The sequence below is a fragment of the Puma concolor genome, chromosome D2 (assembly GCF_028749965.1).
Source record: "Puma concolor isolate L17-30 chromosome D2, mPumCon1.1.hap2, whole genome shotgun sequence".
NCBI classification, from domain to species: domain Eukaryota; kingdom Metazoa; phylum Chordata; class Mammalia; order Carnivora; family Felidae; genus Puma; species Puma concolor.
The window spans coordinates 75,785,886-75,813,816 of record NC_141677.1 but is presented as its reverse complement, the minus strand read 5'-3'; the positions used below and the strand labels follow the sequence as shown (position 1 = coordinate 75,813,816).

The 27,931-nt window shown below is 45.1% G+C and overlaps 1 long non-coding RNA gene across 1 annotated transcript; it reads right to left on the bottom strand.

Moving 5' to 3' along the window:
- Window positions 1–6,077: 6,077 nt before the first annotated feature.
- Window positions 6,078–10,587, bottom strand: LOC147576191 (uncharacterized). Its single transcript, XR_015242026.1, has 4 exons — window positions 10,463–10,587; window positions 9,784–9,923; window positions 7,452–7,710; window positions 6,078–6,497 (listed from the first exon to the last, which is right to left on the bottom strand). It is a non-coding gene; the product is annotated as an uncharacterized LOC147576191 (long non-coding RNA).
- Window positions 10,588–27,931: the final 17,344 nt, after the last annotated feature.

The window sequence follows — 27,931 nt, the reverse complement described above, 5'->3', positions numbered from 1 at the left end:
GGCTTTTTTTTTTTTTTTTTTTTTTTTTTTGATGGGAAGGGATCAAACTAGTTGTTCGACCTCACATCTCATATTCCATTCCCTGACATACAGCTCAGGAAACATTGGAATCAGTGACAGATCACAGGTGTAGAGGACCACAAATTATCAAGACTCTAAAGCTGCTCCTGATGGACAGAGCTGGAGAAAGCAGCCTGGGCCTTCCCAGCTAGAGGGTAAGGTATGGGCTGTTGGAGGACATAGTGTGACATTTCTGTACCTCTCAGACTGGTTCTCCCAGCCCTTATTGACGCATGGGCTGTTCTTACTAGCCTCTTGTCCTTCGCAAAATCACTAGCATGGTGTCCGTTGTCCCTTGGCCTCCCTCTAGGAGGAAGAGGAATGTGGTGGTCCCTAAAAAAATAGTCATCACGAAAAGTGGGTTAAGGCAAGCTACTCTTTTAGGCAAAGTGCACTATATTGAATAGTGTTCTCCTCAAAGTTCATATCCTTCCAGGAACCTGTGAGCCTGACTTATTTGGAAGTAATGTTGTTACAAAGGTAAGTAGTTAAGATGAGGTCATACTCATCATGGAGTAAGGAGGGCCCTTAATCCAGTGTAACTAGTGTCCTTATAGGAAGAGGTGCAGACAGGCAGATGAGGGAGGGCGAAGCCACGTGTATTACTCTGCCAGGGCTGCCATGGCAAAATATCATAGATGAGGTGGCTTAAACAACAGAAGTTTGTTTTCTCACAATTCTGGAAGCTGGAAGTCCAAGATCAAGGTGTCGGCAGATGCAGTTTCTTCTGAGGCCTCCCTTCTCGTCTTGCAGATGGCTGCCCTCTTGCTGTGCCCTCGTATGGTCGTCTTTGGGTGATGATTTGGGGGCTTAATCTCCTTTGTGAGTCATGTTGGGTCAGAGCTCACCCTAATGGCCCATTGTTACTTGATGGCCTTTTGACAGGCTCTGTCTCCAAGTATAATCACATTTTGAGGTACTGGGAGGTAGGGCTTCAACACTTGAATTTTGAGGGGACACAACTCGGCCCGTAACTCCATGCGATGACAGAGGCAGAGAGTAGAGTGACACGCCTAACAGCCAAGGAACTCTAAGGATTGCCAGCAACCACTAGAAGCTGGGAATGGGCGAGGGAGGATCCCCACCTAGAGCATTCAAAGGGTGCACGGACCTGCTGCCACATTAATTTTGGATTTTCAGTCTCTGAACCCTGAGAGAATAAGTTTCTGGTGTTTCAAGACACCCGGTTTGTGAGAATTTGTTACAGCAGCCCCAGAAAATGTACACAGCTTGTCTTATGCTTTTTCCGCTGTCCGCAACACAATTTAAATGTGTAGGCACGGTAAAAACTCATGCCCTCCAAGTAAGCTTGTGCCATCCCTGCGGACCACAGCACAGGGCAGCAGAGGAGCCCTAGGAGTGGACTCTTCACCTGGTGCTGGGCCACCGCAACTGCGACACCCTCCACGACCCTGGGGTTACGGCCAGGAGCGACGTCTCCTATCAGTCCTCGCTTTTTCTTGAGAAGTGGTCCTCTGAGCACAGTTCTGGCTGCAAACCACCCATCAGAAGTTCTGCCTGGGATCCGCCTCCACTCTGGGACCAGGGTGATGTAAAGGAGATCTGTTGCTTATTTACTGCCCTTAGCATCTAGCCCAACCCCAAGCTCCTGTCTGAGGAGGGACAACTGTTACCAGGGACCACACAGGGCAGATGTCTCGGGAAGGAGCTTTAGCTGCAAACCACAGAGTTCGGTCTCTCCTGTGGGTCTTTCAAGGAGCTGAAGCCTGTGCCTGTGGGTCCCTGGTTTTCTAAAATACATCTCTGTGGGTCTAGGGCTGGTCCAACTGTGGACCAGCTGCCCGTTACCTGCTGAATGAACAAATGAATGGATGGGTTTAAACACAGAGGTGTTTAACTCCGAAAAGCAGCTCCTGTGAGGCATTTTGCACATGGAGGCCGGCAGCCCCGGGTTCCATTCCTGGCTGTATCCGGCCACTGTGGGGCTTTGGAACGGTCACCTGTCCTCTGGGTCTGTGTGAAAGGAGGAATTCGGATGCACGCCCTCCAGTCGTCTAATGACTCAGTCACTTTTCTTTGGAGTATGCCTTTTTTCTCCTGCTTGCTTTTGGCTCCTGACCTTGCAAATGAGCTGAGGTGTGCAAATCAGGTCCTTGAAGCCCCTTTGCAAGCAAGTGGGGCCCGAGAGGGGCGGGGAGACCAGCCAGTGTCGGCATTCCCTCCTCTAGATACCTGCAAATAATGAGAAAATAAGAAGTTGTACAGAGCCCAGGGCCTGGGGGCTGGGTTTAAGAATGATTTGTAAACGTAGGAGGAAGGGAAAGAGGGAACAGAGGAGGGAAAGGGCCCCAACGTGAAGAACTGCACCAATTTGATCAACAACAGGCCGCCTTTATCCCCCCCCCCCCCCCGCAGGAAGCACCCCAGCCCGGAGAGGTGCTCACTTTTTCAAAGAGAAAATGCAATTTGTAAACAATCAACATCGTAAGCTACAAACAGCCAGCCCTGAGTTCCAGCAGATTTACTGATGCTTGAGTGACTACAATTCACAATGTTTTTCCACACCAACTTCTTTCATTTGTGGCCAGGTATTCGTTAGGACAGCAGGTACCCCCCCCCCCAACCCCCGCACCCCCCAGGACTTCTGGGCTTCTAACCTAAAGAAGAGGGGCCGGGGTCCAAGCACTTTTCCATCCTCGTGGGTGCGGGCCCAGAGCTGCTCGTCACCATGGCTGGCCCTGAAACTCGCAGGCTAGGGTATGTTTGTTTTGTTTTAAAATTCTAGCGTTTCAAGAATCACCCATCATTTATCACTCATCTGAGCTAAGCGATTGGAGGTGGACGCTGGATGCTTTCCTCCAAACTCCTCCCCGCGCCCCCCCCCCCGGCCCCGCCCCCTCCCCCAACAGCTCCACTCCTCCGGGGAAATCAAGAAAAACAAGATTCTACTTGTCCAGGCCCCTCAGAGACTCCTTGGAATTGCTGGAATCGGCACAATGAGTGGTAGTAATGGAACTGTGTACAGGACGTAAATACAAACTGCCCGCTGGAGTGGCAAAAAATAATGAAGTAATTAGGTGAACTATTACCAGCACCTGTGACTGATGGGTACACGCACATTTCTGCCTTAATTATATTATTATTTGTCGGGAACAATAAGCAGATTCTGAAGTTGCGTCCCTTCTGGCCCCGCACCCAGCGTCTCTCTCCCGAGGGTCCCACTCACCCCAAGGTGCGAGCCCAGGATGGGGGAGACGCCCGGCCCAGCCTGCGCAAACCCACAGTGGGGAAATGACAGTCCTGCTCCCCAGCCCGTTAGGGTTAATGCCACTTTAATTAGCCATCGATGTGACTCCTCACCGGGGCTATTTAACGGGCCATTTCTAGGCTAAGCTTGTGTCCTGCAGACAGACCCGAACTGCTTCCGAGACGGTCAGGGAACGGAGGCTTTCTAAACAAGTCGCTGCTGATTCTATATGGAAGTGGCCACGCAAACGCCCCACCTGTAGTCTTGTACCCAGAAGACTGCCCTGCCTCCTCGCTGGGATTTCCACACGGAAGTGCCCACTTGCCAGTAATAATAATCATTTGATGATGATAACAAGACTTAACATTTGTGGGGCCTGGGTGGCTCAGCGGGTTGAGCGTTCAACTTCGGCTCAGGTCACCATCTCACGGCCCGTGAGTTCGGGCCCCGCGTCGGGCTCTGTGTTGACCGCCCAGAGCCTGGAGCCTGCTTCGACTCACGCTCTGTCTCTCTCTCCTTCAAGATGAATAAAAGTTAAAAAAAAAAAAAAGAGTTAACATTTATAGTGTTACTGTGCACCAGGCCCTTTTGAGTCATTGTACGTATAGTCACTTATTCACTCCTCACAACAACCCAGTGAGATAGATATTGTTAACCCCCTCATTTTACAGATGGGGAAACTGAGGCATGGGGAAGTTCAGTGACTTATCTACGATCACAGGAGCAAGACTCCAAGACCAGGAGTTAGGTGGCAAAGTGCACACACTTTATCTTCTGTCCACTGCACTTGCCCAGTGGATTTCTTATGGGATTGTGGACCGACGGATACCCCCCGTGTGTCTGGCACAGGATGGGCTCAAAGGAGAGAGGGTGGAAACGTGGGAAAAGGTCATGTTAAAAAACAAGGCAAGAAAGCAGTGCCTCACAGACTTGCCGACAGACTGGGGAGAGTCCACCGCCTTCCGTTAGCGGGAGAAGGTAGACCTCCAGGTACAACTGTCATGCATAGCAAGGCTCATATCAGCCTTCCCAGCATCAGCTAGAGAAATGTGTGATGTCTGCAGGATAAATCCCTTCTCTGAGAGCCACAGAGGCCCTCACCTTCTCCTGGGGTTTAATTCTGAAATCAGTTGAGTCTGTTGAATTGCTTAGCCAGGTGATTTTGTTTTGCAAGTTTTGCCCCAGTGGGAGGCGGAGTCATTGGTCCCCACCATCCATTTGCCATTTCTGGCAGAAGGAGGTTGAGCGGTGGACCTTGCTGGGTGACCCCAGACAAGTTACCTAACCTCCTTGGGTCCCAACTTGCTGATCTGTAAAATGGGAAGGATGACCTCATCTTCCTCATAGGCTGTGAGGATTAAGCGAGTTAATAAACATGAATCACTGATTACTATTATCATATGCAAAGGCAGATTGAACATGAAGCTAAATGAATCTTACCCTTTGGGCCCCTGGTCTTGCACATTCCCTCCCACACAGCATCGTATTTCGTATTCAGCATTTTGTCTATTTTTCTTACAGAGGGTCCCAGATTGTATAAGCTTCAAGCCCCTCAAAACCTAGATCCACCCCGTGATTATCTCGGAAAGGAAGCATCTGGCTTGGAAAACTGCAGTCCTGCCTAGCTCTATGCGAAGCTTCTATGTTTTGGACATGAAGACATGGGCGAAGGACCCTCCTTTGCGGACAGGGACATAAACTTCTATGACAAAGACTCATAGAAGACAGCCGAGGCTGGGCTCATTACTGAGTGAGCAACCCGGCCCGATTTGCCAGGGGCTCTACCAGTTTTAATGCCTAAAGCACCGAGTCCCAGAACCCCCTCAGTTCTGGGCAAATTGGGATGCTTGGTGACCCTGCTTGCTGAGGACAGCAGAGCTCCCAGTCAGCTGAGTGCCTGGCGCCTGGTAGGTGCCCAGTAACTACCTGTTGGAAGATGGTGTGGAAACCAACTATGGTACCTGATGGGCCTGGGGAGGAAGAGCGCAGGGTGATCTGGGCGGGCGGGTGGATGTCACGGCAATCCTGTGTGAAACACCGGTCTGCGGTGGTGAAGCCGGATCAGGACATGGGGAGAGGGTCGTGGAATGTGACGTGCCCCCAGACCTCGGGGAGTTTCTGGCTACCTCTGTGTACCTGGTAACGAACAGCAGTTCTGGCATTTAAAATCCCCACCTCTTCGTTTTCTCAGCTCAGGATCGCTGCCCGTGTCCAGGCAGAAAACCGTGAATGCAGGCTGGATCTGGCTGGGGGTAAATGGTGCCCCAGGCAGGTCTGCGGCGGGCTTTGGGCAGGCGGGCGAGCCACTCAGGCCCCGATTCCACATGCTGTGTAGACTCCAATTACCCGAGGACTTAAGAGATCAAACAGCCCAACTGTGCTTCACAATGAAAGAGGAGGTCTTGATTTTACTTTGTGCTACACCCTCCAGCCAGACCGTGCAAAAACAATGCGTTGCATTGATGTCCTCCTGAGCCCCGAACCTTCCTGAAATTGTCTCCGTCTATCCCAGCAACATCTCCGTAAAGGGGACAGGGGAGGGAGCCAGATGTTTTAAAGACGGGCGCGATTCTCATCGGACTGCTGAGGACGTCATGGCAACCCCAGATGTCTTCCACCACATACTCCTACCTTGCCATGGACAGGGAATTTTTGAAGGCTTCTCTATTTTTATTTTCAGGTATACTTCGAGGTGTCGCGTTGGCATGTGAAGAAAATTGTGTGCAGCAGCCCTTGGCTGAGCCGTGGCATGAACACAGGAGACCTGATAGAAAACAGGGAAGTCAGCAAGGCACCAAAGGACAGAGACTAGAATTTTGCCAATTTTATTTTTCTGCTCCCTCCTAACACAGTTAGGATTTACAGTGAGCAACAGCACAGCCCCAAAGTAGTCTGATTTCCTTTTAAGTGAGGATGTCAGTGATTAGGTGAATATTCCAGAAAATGCAAATCACTTTGAACATTTAAGAATAAGGAAAGCAGAAAGGTTGGGGGGGGAAAAACTTTTTTGTAGACGTCTCAATAGGTAGGCAACAATAGAGACCTAAGCCCACAAATCTGTTTTCACATATCGGTATTTTTTCCTAATACTTCTAGCTTTCAGACAATGGATTTTTAATTAAGGATAGTGTACCAAAGCAGTGAGCCATTTCAGGATTTTTTTTTTGATTGGTGACTTCATGTGTGTAACAATCCGGTTTTTCAGGTTGCTCCTCGTTCACAGTCTTTTCTAAAAACAAATGATACGTACCTTAAATCATTCAATGTTTCCCTAAAAATAAATAGCCCCTTGACAAAGTGAAAATAAATGTTTGAGCTGTGGCTGAAGCTTTATCACAACGTAGAGATCAGGATGATAGTTCAAAAGGCAAATGCAAATACATTTTAGGCTGAGCCTTGTACACCGAAAGCATGTATTTATGGTGGAAATTGACCTTAACATGCAGGGGAAATGATCCTGTAGTATTTTCGATTTTGGAACTGATAGGCTAAATCATTTTGTATCTGATGGTCTTAAAAAGCCGTTCACATTGCTTTGAAAGCAACGTTTTTCAAGCACTGTAAACTTGCTAAGGTAGAAATCTAGACAAGCAAAATTACTTGCTCTGGGAGATTCCTAAACACTTTGTCTTGATTTTACTCTCAAATATTGAATGCTCTGCCAACCATTCCACTATACACATACACTGCTTATTTAGTTAATTTTTTTTTTTGCACAATTTACGCCTAAATGACTCTGACTTGTCTTGGGGACATTTAACGTGGGTATACTGGAAGAAGAACTCAAAGTGTTCAATGTACTTTAGACTAATTGACAATGCAAACTGCAAGCTGGAGACATTTATTTTCCACTACTGATCTTGGATTTCTTACCTCTTTTACTGTAGCAGACCTACCTTAGACCGTTGAATATCAGATTGTTGGTAACTGTGAAATGTGACATTGTAACCCAGTGCAAAACGTCGCGATGGTGCACATGTGTAAGAATTAAGACGTCTTATGAAGTAGCATCAAATGCTGGATAAAACTAGGCACCCGCCACAGAGTCTCCCCCCGCCCCGTGCAAATTCGGCAGTGGTAAGCAAGTCCTGTGGGTTGTAGAAGTCATGGCCAGATCATGGATTTCTGTACGCAGTGAGAGCTCCCGTGGGGAAAATGTAGCGGGGAATGTCATGCCACTCACCTTGCTTTTACACCACGTTTGTTGCAGGCAAAGTTTTCTCCAAATTGCTTTCCACTTTTGCTTGTCAGCATCCAGAAAGAAACAGTTTCCCCCACTAGTTACTTCTTAGTTATCCCCAAGGACACAGAGATCTTGGAAGATAATTTGGCATGCTTTCTTGTTTCCCCTTAGCTGAAAGCCTTAAAGATGGACAGATGTACATTGGTGGCCCGATAGGCGCTGAAATTTAGAGCCGACGAGCTTGCTCCAAAAGCCTTTCCTATGGAATGAGCACAGTTTCACATATCGCCACTAGATGGCGACTGACAACCATTTGTATCAGCCACACTTGGCTTCCCATCTGTCAATAACTCGCCAACGTGTCCTAAAACAACTCCTCTAAGACAACTTCACTCCTGGATTCTTATTATCATTTCAACCTTTATGTAGAAATTTAAATGGTTCTGACTTCTGTTTTGGAAGTAGAAGAAATCCCCACCGGAAGAGACTATGTCGGAAAGCACACGGTTGTATTTATTATACAGCAACGTTAATAAACATTGGCACTCACAGCTGAATTAAGACATAAATGTTAAATGTCGATGTGTATCCTACCGATTTATCTCCCAATGCTTCAACACACGTTTATTAAATGCCTGTTGGATGCAAAATGTTACTTGCGCTTCTGAAATGTTGAAAGAACATTTTATTGCCAGAAATTAATACGATTATCAGCAAAGAAAGACACCAATTCCATGTTGTACAGTTGGGCCATTGATATAATATGAAATTATAATATGAATTATATTTAAAGGGAAATATATGCCGGAATTCCGGCAACTCCATTTCTTGATGGATTGATTCAACATCTTGATGATGTTGAATAAATCTGCATGTCAGGGACAGAAAACAAAAACAAAAACAAAAACATACGAAGCACTTTGTAAATTCACTTCCCCCTGCTAGCAAAACATAATCCCCCTTGCCTTAATAAATTGTAAACTCCTGTAAAGAAAATACATTAATAAAATATACAAGCTGTACAGTGGGGTCAGTTTTCTCTTTTGTGTCCTTTGTCACCAAGTATAGGAATGAGATATCTCAAAGCAAAAAAAAATTTTTTTTTTTGGTCTGTTTGCTGACGGGCTTTAATAATAATACTGGCTTCATCACAAAGTGTTCAGGAGGATGTGAGAAGACTCCTTCAAAAGTTAGCTCCACACCTGTGGAGATACTAAAAGAATCTCTGAGAGTCTCTCCACTTTTAAGAAGCAATGATTTTTTAAAAATGAGCATTTGAGTCTTTTCAAACCATCTCAAAATAGGTGTGATATTGCTTCTAAGCCAGCCTCTAACCAAAAGAAAAGAATGGTCTCATTTTAGAGTTACTGGCTGTTTGTTTGAACTGAGGAATTAGTTGCATTTCAAAATAAAGACATGCCTAATGAAATGATTAAAACATACAGAGCGTTAAATTATAAGCAGATGGGAGTTGGGGGGGGGGGAGTTTGCTAGAGAGCTGCATCCAGGAAAGCTGACAGCTTTGGGTTTTTCTCAACAATACAGAAGATGATTGTTTAAGCAACAGAAGATAAGAAAACAACCCCTGAAAGATAAATCTTTTTTTTTTTTTTTTTGGATAGACAAGAGCCAGAAAGTAAAGTCCATGTATATCATAAGTGTTCAAAGAGACAGAGAGTCCTGTTGAAGGACGGTGGATATTCACAATGAGGCCTGGAAAGGCAACCAGGAAATTTGCAAGGGTATCAGAGTAGTGAGAGGTCCTAGGAGAACGAGGAGGATCAGACAGACCCAGGATAAGTCACGGTTCAGGGTTTGGATTCTTCATAAGAAAGTCAGACGTCTCCCCGGCTGTTGTCTGGTCCCAGTTATTCATGAAACGCCTTCTCTCTTCCCTCCTCCCTGAAATTTATCATTTTAAATGCTGCTCTGTATAGTTAAAAAATACTAGTTTGATGAGATGGAGTTTAGAATGGTGAAAAAAGAAGTTCAGCAAATCCAAGCAGTTCATAGACTGTGCAAATCATCTGTTAAGTGGCACTTTATGGTTCAGCCGAATCCATGAGAGTTTTATCTTGAATTTCTATCAGGCTGCATTCAGCAGTAGCTGGTTCCCTGGAAACGGGCATTAAAAAAAAAAAAAAAAAAAAAAAAAAAAACCTGTGTTGTGTCTCTATCTTTCCTGGATATACAATGGCAGTTTCGACCCATTTGAGCTGCCTTCCCAGACAGTAGCACTGATTGTCTTCGACTGTGGGTTAATGGATGTAGGTCTAGAGATCAAGGAAATAAACCCTCTAAGATTTTGTCTAAATTTTAAAAGGCATCTCACCTTCCTAAGTTGTGTGTCTTCTTTGTCCTGGATGTCTGCAGGGGAGAAGACAGCACCGCCATGGTGACCGTGGCTTTCACCCAGGGCCACGGCCAGGTTCACAGTGGGGGCTCGGGTCGTTTTCAGAATTGAAATCACCTCTTGTTTTAATCACAGAAAAAAACACGCTGAAGAGGAGTGCGGCGCACGCACACACACACACACACACACACACAGACACTCTCTCCAGGGAGGAATCTGCTGTCCTCGTTCTATTTCGGGTGAGACCTTGTCCCCCGTCCACGCAAGCTGCCCGTGTGTGTCTACAGCACTTTCCTGTCCGGCCTCATGGCAGAGAGCACGGCTCCGAAAACAGACGGATTCCAGGGGAATCCTGTTTCTCCAGCACCATCTGCCGACACCGAGCAGGGCTCGAGCCTAAACTCGGAGGTGCAAGCTATCGATTTCACCCTGCCTCCTGCCTTATTAAAACTCTCCACGCCACCTCTGCCGGGAGACAATGGCTATGTGTTCGGGAATCGAGGGAGTAGGTCTCCTTCCCAAATAAGTTGTTCCATTTACTGGGAAGGGTGGGGTTCAGTGGAACGCTTAGCTACACCGACCACGTGGCCCCAGCAAGGGAGGAGTCGCATCCCTTCCCACATTCCCTCCCCAGCTCCCGACCACCGTAAGATCTTACTCTTTTGCCTTTGATTCTTAAAGGTCTGTTGTGGGTGTCCTACAGTAAGCCTCATCCAGTACTTGGAAAGTGATGTACAAAGTTAACATTTATATTTAAAAAATACAAGGGCATACCTACTGGAATTCTACCTAGAGAGATGCACTCTTTGGAACTTTGACACTGTTTCCATGCCTCTGTGAGAAAATGACATTCTTGAGGGGATTCACAGCTTTTGCCTTTATTAGCTACTGGCCAGTGGAGGGCGGGGGCCCAGGAGCTGGGACCGGGGTGGGGAACCAGTTGGCAGCTTGGTGAGGAAATGAGACGGTACCCAGTGGTGTTCCTGGTAGGGACAGACGTGACGTCGGTTGCCTTTCCATCTGTGGGTGCGTGGCCCTGCACGCCTCTTCCTGGTCCCTCCGAGGTTCTACAGGAGCAAAGGGATAAGATAGCACCTCTGAAGGAGGCCGAGTCCTGTTTAGAGGCTCCGGCTCCATCTGTCAGGCACACCCGCGTGAAGACCTCGAATTATGTTCTCTAAACACTCTGTTGAGGGGTGCTCCCCACTGTCCTCCTCCTCCTCCTCCCCATCACCATCTTCACGGTCACAGCAGCAGCAGAGGCTAACATAGGGAGAGCGTTCCACAGTCAAGGTGCCTTTCTGAGCACTTCACACGCACCATGTCGTGTAAGCCTTCCCGGTCACCCCGTGCAGCGAGGGCCGTGCCCACCCCAAGTCCTGGGCAGAACAGCGCTGGCCCATAAAGAGAGCTCCGGGACGGAGAGTCGTGGCCACTCTTCTGTGCGATGTGCTTGCGCGGCAGCTGTCCTTTGAAAGCAGATGGACCTACCGGAAGCTGATTCATCAACACTAGTTCACCGAGCACCTGAGCGACGTCCCTGTGGAAAGTGCTAGGCGGCTTGCGCCGCAGGCCTCACTGTGCCCGGCGTGCTACATCGGGGTGACTCAGTCGGTAGGGGATTCCGAGACATGGGCGGGCTACCCCTTGTCCTGGAGACTCACCTTAGGGGGAGGGAGAGGAGACACAGAGTGACAGACAAGTAGAAGGAAGATTAGCATGAGGGAAATGCCAAAGACCCCCCCACACTCTCAGCTCCGAGTGGTGGTTCTGGGCCAAGGAGCACCTCAGAGGTGGTTAAAGATGCCGATACCGGGCCCCAGCCCCAGAGATGCCGATTTGCCGAGTCTGGAGTGGGCCAGGGAATTTGCATTTTTACCAAGTTTCCAGGTGCTGGGGGTCCACGGACCTCACACTGAGAAACAAAGGCCCTGAGGAGACAGGTCAGAGTGGACGAGGGTTGTGTTGGGGTGGGGGGCAGTCTTCCCAAAGGAAGGGGAGGTTTTGAATGGGCCCTGACCTTCATCACAACTAAGATCACTGATCTCAACTCCTCACCTTATAAAAATGGGACTGCGATCAGTTGAAATCAGTCTGTGAAATCAGTTGAAATGCGATCAGTTGAAATCACCCCTTCCCCACATTTTCGGGGAACAAAAAACCCAGCTCTTCAGGACCGGGTGCTTGGAAGGGGCAGCAGAGGCAAGGCGAAGTCATGCCTCCTGCCTCGGGAGCTGACGCTGGCGAAGACGGGACGGGGCTCAGCTTAGCTCTGAGGTCCCCCGAGTGCACGTCGGGGCTCTGACCGGCCAGGAGGGGGCTGAGGGGGACGCCTCCCTCAGCCTGTCCTCCAGCTGCCTGGACGGAAACAGCTGAACTTCAAAAGAAGCCTGGGGTTTACCCAAGGGCAGCTGTGGGTGTGTGGGTGGGTGGGGCACCCAGGGGAGCTGAGAGGAGGGTTGCAGAACAGGAAGGGGGAGCAAAGGAGAGAGCTGCAGGGAGGAAATGAGCAGCCTGGGGGTTGGGCCCTCTTTCCGAAGCAAGTGGGAACTTGGCAGCGTCTTCCACATTTGTGTTTTGATCGATACTGAATCGTGAAGTCGTCTTGAGAATCCCTTGACTATCCACGCAGAGAAATTGTTTTCATGAGAACTCCACCTGAAACCCTTCCATGCACTTACACTTTCAAGGCTTGTACGAAAACGTCCTGAGGGTCGAAGGCCAAGAATCTGAAGCATCCCTGCGCCTGCCCCCCGCCCCCCCCCCCCACCCCAGCAAATGCTTTTGTGAGCTGTTTTTTTAAGAAGATGCAGCAGAGGGGCGCCTGGGTGGCGCAGTCGGTTAAGCGTCCCACTTCAGCCAGGTCACGATCTCGCGGTCCGGGAGTTCGAGCCCCGCGTCAGGCTCTGGGCTGATGGCTCAGAACCTGGAGCCTGTTTCCGATTCTGTGTCTCCCTCTCTCTCTGCCCCTCCCCCGTTCATGCTCTGTCTCTCTCTGTCCCAAAAATAAATAAACGTTGAAAAAAAATTTTTTTCTTTTAAATAAAAAAAAAAAAAAAAGATGCAGCAGCTTTAGAGGGGCGCCTGGGGGGCTCCGTCAGCTCAGCTGCCGACTCCTGATTTCAGCTCAGGTCACGACCTCACGGTTTGTGGGTTCGAACCCCGCATCGGGCTCTGCGCTGGCAGGGTGGAGTCTGCTTGAGATTCTCTCTCTCTCTTTCTCTCTCCTGCTCCTCCCCAACTTGCTCTCTATCTCTCAGAAATAAATCAATACACATTAAAAAAAAAATGCAGCAGCTTTGGAGAGTTTGGCTAAGGGGCGGAGAAAACCCCCAACCAACAAAAGAAAGCCACTCGGATTTGGAAGACAGAACTGTGGTGAGCCTGAGTGGGTGTTGCGTCTTAGGGAGACAACAGGAGACAAGGGCCCCCAGCCCTCTCACAACGGGTGAGAAGGTGTTATCGGAGGAATCGCTTCCCGTGGCTTGAGTTACAGGAGGGAAAACATGGGCTCAGATCTTGAAGAAGTTAAAAAAAACAAAACAAAACAAAACAAAAAAAACAAGAAAACAAAACCACAGGGATTGTAGAGAACAAGAGAACAAGTTAAACAGTGAATGAACTGCCAAAGAAAGTGGAATTTCCATCCCTGGAGCTATTCTGGGCGAGAGGAGGGACCTCTTTATTACAGGTTGTTTAGAGTAATGAACGGGATCCCACCGCGGTGCATGGGAACGGGCCTGGTGACCCCGGCGAAGTTCCTTCCAGTCAGCAACTCCATAATTATTGACCCAGGTGGCCAGGGTTCGTCTCCGAGGAGGAAGAGTCCGTTTCCAGCGGACTTGCAAGGGCTCCGTTTGCCAACAGTGCTTTGTCATTGACTGGATCATTTTCAAGTCATTTTGTTCGGCAGAAACTCCAATGGGAATCCCCGCTCAGCGGCCGGGTAAGCATTTGCCGAGGGTCTTTCTGGCCAAATTGCATTCCCGATCGCCTGTGCAGGTTTAGGAAAGGGCCCAGGGGTCCCTTGAAGAATCCGGGGGCTCCCAGGAGAAAGGGAGGCAGCAAATACCCTCCGTGTTTTCTCTTGCTAGAAAGTTCCTTTGAATGGCTTCTAAGGCTGGTAGATGGAGTTTCTCCCTCGCGGACTTGAGCAGAATCTACCTCCGTCCTGTTTTCAATCACTTCGATGTAAGGTTGAAATTAGTCTGGCTTTCTTGTCTACACGTTTGCTGTGTTTTCTCATGAGGGTGTCCCACAACCCCTGCCACCCCCCCTGCCAAAAAAAAAAAGTCAAAAGAGGTTCCCAATTGGTTTTAACTCTCCGTGTCTCCCTTCCTCTGCCCATCTCAGGGAGACCGTTTTAAAAGGAGTTTTAGGAAACCAGTTTCCACATTTCACAATGCACATTACATTACCCAATTTTACAATACACATTGTACAATGAATATCTGGTGATGATAATTTAATAAAAGAAAAGCATCAGCCCTGATTTTCTCAGGCTTCACCAGCTTGGGAGGGTACATGACTCTACGTTAATGAATAAACCACACATCCCTGGCTCCGTGAGGCCGTCATCCCCAGAAGGTTCTCGAATGACCACATTCACAAACAGTCACAGATAGTTCTTCCTGCCTCTTCCCCAGGAAGTCACACAGAAGGGACGGTTCACCACCACCCCCGCTGCCAAGACCCACGGTGAGTGACAAAATGGATTCCTCGACAAGAGTGCTGGTTCCACGTGGCCGCAAAGTGGCAAAGCCAGCGGCCGCCATTATGTTCCCCACGATGCTCCGCACGCTGCAGACAACGAGTTCAAATCCTGCCAAAGCACAACTCCCAGCCCTGTCTCTAGGTTTCTGTACGTGAGGCTCAGACACTAGCTGCCCAGCACGGACGAAGTATTAATACTCAAGCCCTGCCTGTCTTTCTCCCTGACCAAGAAGCAAGAGTGAAATTCCCTGCTGTCTTGGGCTCCCAGGGCCTCCACACACAATCACATACAGCTAGTTGGGTCCGAATTCAGCTGTGGTTCTTAACGGCATTTTCCAACGTCAAGACTGTCACACTTTTTTTTTTTTTTATAATTGTTTTTAATGTTTATTTTTGAGAGAAAGGGAAGGACAGAGCGTGAACAGGGGAGGGGCAGAGAGAGAGGCACAGAATTCAAAGCAGGCTCCGGGCTCTGAGCTGTCAGCACAGAGCCCGATGCGGGGCTTGAACTCACAAACCGGGAGATCATGACCTGAGCTGATGTTGGACGCCTACCAACTGAGCCACCCAGACCCCCCCACACTTTTTCTTAAATTATACCCTTCGATTCAGTAGTTACTGCCGAGTCACTTTTCTTTTTCTTTTTCTTTTTTTTTTAGGGAAACAATTGAGTACAGAAAAGCTGTTAGGCACAGGATGTATATTGAAGCATATATTGGAACGAGGAAGCAGGTATCACCGAATGCTCTATCATTAGAGCATGGTCAGGTGAATAGTGCATAGACAATAAAAACTATGCTTATGGAGGGAAGATCTTTGTCACATAGGATAAAGTGAAAAAAACCAATCAGAACATTAAGTTTTGTACTTACATGACTATAATGGTATAACATTAAAACAAAGTATGCATAAAAAGTCAGGAAGACTATAGAAATAATCATTACCAAAATTTGTCTTTCAGTAGTAGAATACTGGGTGGTTTCAAAAATATATTTGTTGGGGCACCTGGGTGGCTCAGTCGGTCAAGCGTCCGACTTCGGCCCAGGTCATGATCTCGCAGTTTGTGGGTTCGAGCCCCAGGTCGGACTTTGTGTTGACAGCTCGGAGCCTGGAGCCTGCTTCGGATTCTGTGTCTCCCTCTCTCTCTGCCCCTCCCCTGTTCGTGCTCTGTCTCCCTCAAAAATAAATAAACATTAAAAAAATATATATATATATATATTTCTTTTGGGGCGTCTGGGTAGCTCAGTCAGTTAAGCATCTGACTCTTGATTTTGGCTCAGGTCGTGATCTCATGGTTTTTCGTATTGGGCTCTGTGCTGACAGTGCGAACCCTGCTTGGGATTCTCTCTCTCTCCCTCTCTCTCTGTTCCTCCCCCGCTTGTGTCCTCTCTCTACCTCTCTAAATAAATAAATACACTTAAAACGTTTTTTAAAAATATATTTCTTTCTACTTTGCTGAATACATCAAATTTCATCCAATGGGGATAGCTCTCAAGTTAATATTTAAAAAAAGCATTAAGAAAAAGAAAAGACCCCTCCCAGCCCCATCTCCATACAGGTGAAAATGAAGTGGGGGATCAGTTAGTGAGGACCACAAGTTTGGCATCCCCACTGGGCATCTGGCTCCCTCCTAAGTCAGCATGGCAGGGTCTAAACGCCGGAAGATTTGTCTTCGGAAATGGGGTCCCCCTGTCAACTCCGTGCCTGTTTATTGAGCACCTATCGTATGTCCAGCATGATCTCACTGACAAGGCAGAAAACGGACATAAATTAAAGCCCATCTAGGAACTCCTTAGAATTCCAGAACTCTCAGCTCTGCGCCTCCTCTTTGATACCCAAGGTGGGACCCTGGGCTGGGTTCGGCCCAGCCCGTTCCTGAACTTGTCAGCGGCTCCTTCTAAAGCTCTGCCAGCAGGGCTGGCTCGAGGGGGGAGGAGGCGGAAGGACAGATGTGGTCCTAACTCCGGCTTCCTGCTTCTGTCAGCCTCGCCAGACCTCACTGCTCTCCTCTGCAGCTCCCCTGAAGTTCCTCTCTGAGGCAGTGGCTGAATCGAGTTCACCCTTTTCCTAACCCTGGCAGTGCTAGGCTCACGGTGCCCCTTAGGGACACGCATTTTGCCCAGGGCTTCCTCCTCAGAGGCCTGGGTCCCACCCCACCTGTCCTCTCTTGGAAGCATCCAAATTTTCCTGTTCGAACCTCTTCCGTTTGTCCCACCAGCCCTAGGATGGGGGTGGGAGTGATTGCCTTCTGCAGTAGCTTCCTCCGTGATGTCTTAAAGTTGTCTTTTTAAACCTTTCATTTACTGAATTAATACCGTTTTTGTGTTATTAACACTTCTTTGCGTTAAATCTGCCCCGTTTGAAGAGCTGGGGTGGCTTCTATGTCCCGACAGTAGCTGAAGGGGGAAGTCACTTGGGTGGGATTGCAAATTCCCCGACAGCAAATACCCCTCAGCCCTCCATGCCACACTTCCTCCTGCTTCACAGAAAATTTGGACACCTTCAGCTGAGAATCCCCCATTTCTCACCCTCTGGATGTACAACCTGTTCTCTATTCTCGCCTCCTCTCTTGTTTCAGACCAACTCGTAGGGGAGCCGGGTGGTTCAGTGGGACAAATGTCCAACTCTTGATTTCGGCTCTGGTCATGATCTCACGATTCATGAGTTTGAGCCTCCTGTCGGGCTCCGTGTTGACAGCATGGAGCCTGATTGGGATTCTCTCTCTCTCTCCGCCTCTCTCTCTCTGACCCCCACCCCCACAAGACCAAATCCTACACATGTGTTTCCCATCCCACCCCCTCCTGGCCTCTCCAGGAACCTCCACTGTTAACTGACTGCCCCATCCCCCCCACAAACTTGACATTTCTCAAATGGATCCTTCCTATTGGCTTTCAAATCTGCTCAAATCTCACAGAAGATAAAGAATCTTTCCTTGGTCCTCAATCTCCCCTCCCCCAGCAGCCACACTGCTGTCTTTCTCATGATCTCAGTAACCAACTTCTTGAAATTAATTCATCTCTGGGTCCTCCACTTGAACTTGCTCCTTGTTTCCTCCAATCTGGCTTCTGGTCCCACCAGCCTGCTTTGCTGAAGTCACCAGTGAATGTTAGGTTTATAATTAAGGGGACTTCTTTTCAGTCCTCATTTTATGGGACCAGTGGGTCACACGCCTTTTGCGCACTGTTCCTTCGTCCTCTGGGAGGGCACCTTTCCTAGTGTTCTTCCTGTCTCTACAACCACTCTTCTCACTGCCCAGGCCCCTCCTCTTCCAGAATGTTAAATGCTGACATTGCCTAGGGCTCAGGCTGAGGTCTTTCCCTTCTCACCACTGCTCGGATCATCTCATCCACACCAAGCCCTGCCTCAGGCCATTTGCACACTATATCCTCGGTCGGGAGTTCCCTTCCACTCCGAGCTGCTCCTTGACCTCTGCGCTTGCTGTCTCCCAGGAGACCTTCAACTCAACAGGAATAAGACAAAACTCAGGCTCTTTCCCCCAAAGCGGGCCATCTTCCAGGGTCCCCTATCTTAGTCAAAAATACAATCTTCTGGGGCGCCTGGGTGGCGCAGTCGGTTAAGCGTCCGACTTCAGCCAGGTCACGATCTCGCGGTTCGTGGGTTCGAGCCCCGCATCGGGCTCTGGGCTGATGCCTCAGAGCCTGGAGCCTGTTTCCGATTCTGTGTCTCCCTCCCTCTCTGCCCCTCCCCCATTCATGCTCTGTCTCTCTCTGTCCCAAAAATAAATAAACGTTGAAAAAAAAAATTTAAAAAAAAAAATGCAATCTTCTATCTTACGGCACAACCCAAAAACCCAAGAGTCACCTTCCATGATTCCCTCTGCTTGTATTTCCAGTATGCTATACCAAACTTGTCTGCTTTCCTTGACACGTATTTCTTAAAAACATCTCCAATTGTTGCCTTACTACCGTATTCTTTATCTGCTGCAATGGCCTCCCAACTGATCTCCCTTTTCCACTTTTCTTCTCCCAGGGTATGCTCTATGTTACAGCCAGGGCAATCATCTTACAGTGACGATCTGAGCACGTCACCCCTCTACATAGAACACGTCGGTGGCTTCTTATTGCTCTTAGAAAAGACTGAAGTCCTTCCGGAGGCATCCCAGCGGCTTTGCCTTTCACCCTTCTCTTTCCCATTTTCTGCTCTCTGGCTGCCCGAAGTTGCCCTGCTTCCCCCTGTCCCAGGACCTTTGCACAGGTTGGTCTCATCGTCTGGAATGTGTATTCATTCTTCATACCTCAGTATGATGGCCATGCCTGAGGGAGGCTTTCTCTAAATCCCCCTCCCACCACCCCAGACTTGGGGCATAGCGCATAGTGCATGGCGTGGTGTGCCTTTCTTTGGAGGCCCTTCTACAGTTGTGATTTTACGTTTACTCATGTGATTGACTGGCTGATGTTGGTCTCCCCACCAGTTGTATGCTCCAGGAGATTGGGGACCATATCTGCCTTGCTATGCTCTTGAGTTCTCAGAGTCTGGTCCAGGATCTGGCCCCTTGTCACACAGATGAGAATTTGTTGAATGAATCAGTGAGTGTTGACTGCGGACTGCTGATCTCAGGACATTGTTTTCTCAGCACCTTTATGCCATGGGATCTTTCCATGTGTTTGAATGGAAAATGTTGCCTGAATGTTGTGACGTGCCCTTTCGCACTGAAAGATTACAGGGTAAACTGCTATAGCCTGAAAAGGAAAATCCATGATAGAAGTTAATATTTTTCTCATTTAAAACCAAAAGAAATCTCTTAGTTCATATTGTTTCACCAAAAATATATCTCCAGACAGGAAGAAGACAGATCGGTGTTTTACTTGCTGTCTAAAGCAGAAAAGTTAGACATGTTATGGTAACGGAAGTGAAACCTTGTTGAGAAACAAAACTCTAAAATTTGCTCCCTAAATCCAGGAGAGACAACTGGCTGATATGAATGGGGAACAATTTCTATTAATAAACAATAAGAGTAAAAGTGGTTTTTTTTTTTAAGTTTATGTATTTTGAGGGGCGCCTGGGTGGCGCCGTCGGTTAAGCGTCCGACTTCAGCCAGGTCACGATCTCACGGTCCGGGAGTTCGAGCCCCGCGTCAGGCTCTGGGCTGATGGCTCAGAGCCTGGAGCCTGTTTCCGATTCTGTGTCTCCCTGTCTCTCTGCCCCTCCCCCGTTCATGCTCTGTTTCTCTCTGTCCCAAAAATAAATAAACGTTGAAAAAAAAAATTTAAAGTTTATGTATTTTGAAAGAAAGAGAGCCTGCACATATGTGAGTGGGGGAGGGGCAGAGAGAGAGAGAGAGAGAGAATCACAAGCAGGTTCCTCACTGTCAGTGTAGAGTCCGATGTAGGGCTTGATTTCACGAACTGCAAGATCGTGACCTGAGCTGAAATCCAGTCAGATTTTTTTTATGGATTGTTTTTTTAAAAATTAAACTTTTTATTTTGAGAAATTATACATTCAAAGAGTTGCAAAACATAACACAGATTTCTGGTATCCATTACCCTGTTTCTCCCAATGACAGCATCTTGTAAAACTATAGTACAATATCATAAACAGGAGACATCGATGAAGTCAAGACACAGGACATTTCTCTCACTGCAAGGATGCCTCACGTTGCCTTTTTATAACTATATCCACTTTCCCTGTCATCCCGATCCTCCTTAATCCATGGCAACCACTAATCTGTTCTCCATATTTGTTATTTTGTCGTTCAGGAATGTAACATAAATGGAAAGATGTATGTATGTAATCTTTTGGGACTGGATCTTTTTAATTTAGCATAATTCTCAAAATATTTATTCAGATAGTTATGTGTATTAGGAGTTCCTTCCTTTTTATTCCTGAGTAATATCCCATAGTATGGGTGGACCAGAGTTTAATCGTTCACCTGTGGGGAACACCTGGGCTGTTTCCAGTTTAGGTTATTACAAATATAGCTACTATAAACCTGAGCTCATAGGTTGTGTGTCAACATAAGTTTTCATTTCTCCAAGATAAATGCCCAGGAGCACAACTGCTGGGTGGTATAGTAATTACGTGTTTAATTTTTTACGAAACCGACAAGCAATATTTTGGAGTTGCTATACCATTTTTACATTCTCATTAGCAATACACGTGTGACCCAGTTTTTTCTACATCATCTCCAGCATTTGCTGTTCTTATTATTTTAATTTTACCTGTTTGGGTGGGTTTGTAGTAACAGTGAATGGTTTTAGTTGGAATTTCTCCAACGGTTAATGATGTTGAACATCTTTTCACATACTTATTTGCCATCTGTGTATTTTTTTTTTAGAGAGAGAGAAAGCATGAGTGGGGGAGGGGGCAGAGAGGCAGAGGAAGAGAGCACAAATCTTAAGCAGGTTTCACTCTCAGTGCAGAGCCTGACCTGGATGGAGTTCGGTTCCACGACCCCGGGATTATGACCGGAGCTGAAATCCAAAGTTGGATGCTCAACTGATTGAGCCACCCAGCTGCCCCTGACATCTGTGTATTCTTTCAGTGAAATTTTTATGTCTTTTGCACATTTTTTTTAAAAAAAGATTTTACTTTTAAATAATCTCTATGCCCAACCTGGGACTTGAACTCACAGCCCCAAGATCGAGAGTCATATGCTCCATCGACAGAGCCAGCCAAGTGCCCCTTGCCCATTTTTAAATTGGATTGTTTGTTTTCCCACTCTTGAGTTTTGAGAGTCTTGTATATCCTAGATACTAGTCCTTTGTGAGGTGTGTGGTTTGCAAATAATTTCTCCCATTCTGCAGCTTGTCTGTTCATTCTCTTAATGGAGTTGGTTCCACAGCAAAAGTTTTAAACCTTTGTAAAGTGCAATTTATCAGATTTTCCTTTGTGGTATGTGATTTTTGTCATCAAATCTAACTCTTTGACTAGCCCCTAGTTTCTCTATTTTTTTCTCTATTTTTCTCCTGGAAGTTTTAGTTGTACCTTTTACATTTAAGTTAGTGATCTCTTTTGAGTTCATTATTAGGAAAAGTATGAGACTTAGGTCAAGATTTACTTTCCTCACTATGGATGCTCAATTGCTATAGCACCAATTTGTTGAAATGGCTATCTTTCACCCATTGAATTGCTTTTGCAAAACATCAGTTGGGTATATTTGTGTGGGTCTGTTTCTGGGTTTTCTATTCTGTTCTACTGGTCTATCACTGTGCCACTGCCACATAGTCTTGATTATTATAGCCATATAATAAATCTTGAAGTAGACTGATCCTTCCTATTCTTTTTTCTTTTTAAAATTTTTTGAACTATCAAAGTCCCTTTGTCAATAAATTTTAGGATGATCTTGCCTCTATCTACAAAAAAATTTGCTGAAATTTTGATGTGAATTATGTTAAATCTGCCCATAAATTTGGGTAGAATTTGCATCCTTGAGATTGTGGGTCTTGCAATTTATGAATAAAGTATGTCTCTCCATATATTTAGACCTTAATTGGTTTCTTTCACCAGTGTCGTATAATTTTCAGCTTACAAGTCCTGTACATATTTTGTTAGCTTTCCACTTAAGGATTTTATTTTTTGAAACAGTAATAAATAAATAAATGGTATTGTGTCGTTAATTTTGTTGTTGTGTTCATTGCTAGTGTATAGAAATACAGTTGATGTTTGCATACGTATCTTATATCCTGTAACTGTACTGAATTCACTTATCAGTCCTAGGAGGGTTTGTGTGTGTATGTGTGTGTGTGTGTGTGTGTGTGTGTGTGTGTGTTTTGTTTTGTTATTTTAGATTTCTTGGAACTTTCTACATAGAGCATCATATCATCGGTAAATAGGGGCAGTTTTATTTTTCCTTCTGATCTGTATGCTTTTTATTTCTTTTTCTTGCCTTATCACACTGGCTAGAAATTCCAGTATTATGTTGCAAAGAGCAGTAACAGTGGATATCTTAGGGGGAAAGCATTCAGTTCTTCACCATTAAATAGAATATTAGTTGTAGGTTTTTGGTAGATGCTCTTTATCAAATTGAGAAAATTCTCTTTATTCTTATTTTTACAAGAGTTTTTTTTTTTTTTTTTTTTTATCATGAGTGGGTGTTGAATTTAGCCAAATGCTTTTTCTGCATCAGTTGATGCGGTCAAGTGATTTTTCTTGTTTAACCTGTCATTATCACAGATTACAGTGAATTTTCAAATACTGACTCAGACTTGCATCCCTAAAATAAGTTCCACTTAATCATGATATATAATTATTTTTATATATTGCTAAACTCTACATGCCAATATTTTGTTAAGGACCTTTGAATCTCTACTCATAAAGAATATTGGTCTATAGTTTTCTATTTTTGGTACTATATTTCTCTGGTTTTGGTTTCAAGGTAATTGTATTAAGTTTATAAAATAAATTGGGACATGTTCCCTCCTCTTCTATTATTTATTACAATTTTATTGTGTAGAATTCATGTTAATTTTGAAACTTTTGGTAGAATTCTCCAGAAAAACCATCTGGGCTTGGACATTTCTTTTTGGATTTTTAAAAAATTATAAACTCAATTTTCTTAATTCTTATAGGGCTATTTAAATTATCTATTTTATATTGGGTTAGTTGTGGTAGTTTCCTTTTTTCCCCCCATTAATTGCTACATTTCATCTAAATTGTTAAATTTATGTATACAGGTTTTTTGTTGTTGTTGTTTCGTTCTGTTTTTTGTACAGTAAAACCTTGGTTTACAGTCATAATTCATTCTGGGGGAAAATGCTTGTAATCCAAAGCACTTGTATATCAAAGCAAATTTCAAGGACCATTGGCTAGGTTGTGATCATGTGACATTCGGTGTTACTTACTACTTGTATTGCAAGACATCATTCGTTTATCAAGTTAAAATTTATTAGAAATGTTTGCTTGTCTTGAAGAACATTCGCAGAACAGGTTACTTGCAATCCAAGATTTTACTGTATTGCTTTATTATTTTTTTTGATGTTTTTGGTGTCTATATTGATATTCCAGTCTTGATATTGGTCATTTTTGTTTTTCTCTTTTTTTCAGTCTTCGTACAGGTTTGCCAATTTTAATTTTTTAAACAACCAGATCGTAGTTTCATTGATTTTGTCTATCATTTTTCTGTTTCAGTTTCACTGATTTCTGGTCATGTTTTTATTATTTGCTTTCTTTTAGTTTATTTTATTCTTCTAGGGTCTTGAGGTGGGGGCTTAGATTATTGATATGAAACTTTTCTCTTTTCTAATATATGCATTTAGTACTATAAATTTCCCTCTCAGACTACTTCATGTGTGTCCCACAAATTTTGATATGCTGTATTTTCATTTTATTTAATTCAGTGTGTTTATTGATTTCCCATAAGACTTTTCCCTTGACCCATGGGTTATTTAGAAGTATGTTGTTTGGTTTCTCAGTGTTTGAAGGTTTTTTTTCTTATCTTTCTGTTATTGATTTCTAGTTTGAATTCATTGTGGTCACAGAACACCCTTTGTCTGATTTAAATTCTTTTAAATTTGTTGAGGTTTGTTTTGGCCCAGGATATGATCTATCTTGGTATATGTTCCATGGGCACTTGAAAAGAATGGGTTTTCTACTATTGTTGAGTAGAAATTTTCTAAATATTGATTAGATCTTAATGGTTGATAATGTTGTTGAGTTATTCTATAGACTTGCTGGTTTTTTGTCCAGATGTTTTATCAGTTATTGACAGAGATGCTTGTATCCAACTATTATTGTGGACTTGTCTATTTATTTTTTCAGTTCTATCAGTTTTTGCTTCATATATTTTATAGCTCTGTTATGAGGTGCATACATGGTTAGCACTTGTGGATTGACCCTTTCATCACTACATAATGTTTGTCTTTGTCACTGGTCACTTTTTTCTTTGTGAAGTCTTGCTTGTCTTTGACTAATATTTGCATCTTTTTCAATCTTTTTATTTTCACCTAGCCTATCATTTTAAATTTGAAGTGAGTTTCTTGTAGGCAGACTATACTCGGATCATATTTTCCAATCCACTTTTTCATTCTCTGTGTTGTAATTGATGTACTTAAATCATTTGTATTTAAAATTATCATTGATACGTTAGGTCTTCAGCTTGTCATTTTCTTTTGCTTGTGCTTTCTATTTTCATTTCTTGTTTTATTTTTCCTGACCTCCTGTGACCCCCATAAACATTTTTAAGAATTCAATTTTGATTTATTTGTGGTGTCTTCTCTTTCTAGAGCTTTTAAAGTGGTCGCTCCAGGGGCGCCTGGGTGGTGCAGTCGGTTAAGCGTCCGACTTCAGCCAGGTCACGATCTCGCGGTGCGTGAGTTCGAGCCCCGCATCAGGCTCTGGGCTGATGGCTCAGGGCCTGGAGCCTGTTTCCGATTCTGTGTCTCCCTCTCTCTGCCCCTCCCCCGTTCATGCTCTGTCTCTCTCTGTCCCAAAAATAAATAAAAAACGTTGAAAAAAAATTAAAAAAAAAATAAAGTGGTCGCTCCAGGTATTACATTATGTATACATAATCTATCAGTCTACCAGTATCATCATTTTGCCAGTTTGAGTGAAGTTTTCTTTCTTGCTAGACTGCCCCTTCTTTGACCTTTGACTAGAGAGAGCAGGCTTTTTGTTGGGGCTCTTTGGTTTGCATCTGTTGGCATTTCCAGGTTACCCGCTTCCCCAGCACCTCATTTAGGGTATATGAAGCAAAAAGGAAATTCAGGGGACTCATCGCTGTGCTGTTCTTTACGTCCTGTGGGTCCCAGTGCATCTGCCTTATTCTCTCTGCCATTCAGAGTTGCCTTATGCTTGTTTTATATGTCATATCCAAGATCTTTAGCTATATTCAGAGGGAAGGATGGGGAAAAGTACCTCTACTTCATCTTCCCAGAAGCTGAGGTTCTCACTTACTGTATTTTTAAAGAAAATAAATATTTTTATTAAAAAATAATAATTTCAAAAGTATATACTGCAGAGTAGGTAAACAAAGCAAACTTAGATGTAAAACCTAGAGATAAGTAGTCAACAAGTTCTTCTAAAGAAACATTCAATCATTAAGACTATCCAAAACCTTCACTGAATAAAAACAACGCTCCCTTATATTTAGACTTCTTTATACACTCTCAGTACTTTCTTATCTTTTATCCTATTTGATCCTGCTGGGAACCCTATAAAAGGGGTGAGGCAAATACTATTATCCCAGTTTTATAGAAAGGGAAATGGTAGTATAAAAATCAGAAAAAACCCAAGACTCACCAAAGACTTATAAGATTTATATGAACCAATTGGATTGTTTGTTTCCCTTTGTGAGATAAATAATTCTTTTATAGAGAATTATGTGAACTAATCTTTTCAGAAGGCTTTCTTCCCTATCATCTAAATGGAGAATATTTTACCTGCTCTAATGCTTCCAGGTTCCAGCCATGCGAAGACTTGTTTGGAATCAGCGAGAGAATGGGAATTTACTACTTCTCCACCCCTTTCAAAAATCCCACACCACAACTCCTCCAACTCATGAATCATCTTTTGAAAGTCTTGAGTTATATTCTGAATCCTCATCTGGACCCAAGCTGGAGAAATGGCATCTTCTTTGAATTTCAGATTCCTTCTGTGCAACGGAGGCCCAATCCTGCAGTGTTTCTTCTACCTGCCTTTGCGTGTGCCGCACTCTGAAACATGGAACCCTTTGGAGGAATGTGTAATGATGAAATGAGATGGTACCCGTCCTGATCCCGGACTACAAAGCACACTGCAGCTGAGAATTTGGGGGGGGGCACCAAAGAATCTCACATGATGGAAACATTTCGCGAGTTTGAATCTGTACCATCTGCCTACATAGTTCTGCAAGAGGCAGAGAGCAAGGAGGAAGTGGCCATGGAGCTTTCTCTTGGGGATACAGCGTAGGGAATGTCTCTGTTTAATCAGATTGCTGCGTGCAGATTTAAGAGAATCAAATGTAGAACGACTGAAGACGAGGGTGAAATAAGGCAATACAATGAAGGACGAGATACCTTTTATAAAACCATAATAAAAAAGGAAGTGTTTGAGAACAAGGAATTGAGATCTGGCAGATGATAACACCGACTCTACTGAGATCATCAACAATGGTTCACTAACAGATCCAAGGCAGTATAATGAGGAGAGACCATTTTCCCAAGTAGGTCAGGATCTGGCTGACCTGTCCTGTTTCTTGTCAGGGTTTATCTGTTGCCTATTACTTCTGTCCGAGGCAATCTCTGGGGACAAGAAGACTCAGTCTCTGTCCTCAGGGAGTTTCCTATCCGACTGAGGAGACCAGCCCTGGAGATGACGAAATGAGAAGGTGCTAAGTGAATGGTACAGACAGGTAACTGCCTCTGTTATTTTTGGGCTAAGTTGGCCTGGGAAATAAGTTTAAGATGTAGAGGGAGAAGAGATTTCAGCCAAAGAAGAGAAGGAAGGAAAGGCCCTAGGGTGGGTCTCCACCTTTTTTTTTTTTTGAAGGACAATGAATAGACATGCCTTCGGCACCCTCCGCCAAGGAATGCTTATAAAGGGACATAGGGGGAAGGGGGACCCAAGAGGTAGGACAGGTGAGACTGGGACTTTCCTTGGCCAGGAAGGAGAGCTCGTAAATGTCATGGGGGGGAAAGAGTAACACGAGGAAGGAAAGGCATTAGAAAGACGGATCCAGCATTGGAGCCCAAGATGGATTGTGAAGGAGAGACCCGGGTAAAGTGGCGACAGGTCATTTATTGAGAAAGAACTATTCCTTTTTGGTTTAAACAACAAACCTCTGCGAGGGAATAATTAATTTGCATCCTCTTGATCTGTTTACAATTAATACGGGCAAGTAAATGTCTAAAATCCAAATTCAGCCAAGTTGAAGTTTTGTCAACCCTGGGGACTCCCTAATATAATCACAAAGCCATTAGTTAACATCCTCTGACCATGCTCTGTGTCCCTGTACTGAATTATGCTCCTACATCCAATTTATGATGCAGAACCGAAACTATCATTTTCTTCAACTCACACACAAAAAAGAAATATCTCACAATTTGAATGCTACATTCACTCAAAACTATAAAATTTTGTTGCACGTGTGTGTTTGGTACATTAGCTGCCTGTTCTTGAGGGAGAAAAGGAAGAAATTCACATGGTTAAAAACAAACTAAAACACCCAAGTGCAAAATCTACACAAGATGAGAAAGAGGCTGGTGGGGTTGGCCTCAGCATTCAGAACGAGGAACACGCTGTGAGACCAGATGTTGCAAATCTTTCACTTTACAGGTCCGGCTGTGGAGACCAGAGGGGTTTTGGGGCCTGCCACCTGTCTGGTTAGTGTTCTGGATCCACTCCACAACTCCACCTTCTGATGCTTCATGGTATGTGAGCTCACATCCTTGGTTGTCCTGGTCCTCACTGGACCTATGAGACCATAGGTTTAAAGCGTCAGATTCCTGTTCTGGGGTCTAATGGACAGTGACTAAGGTAA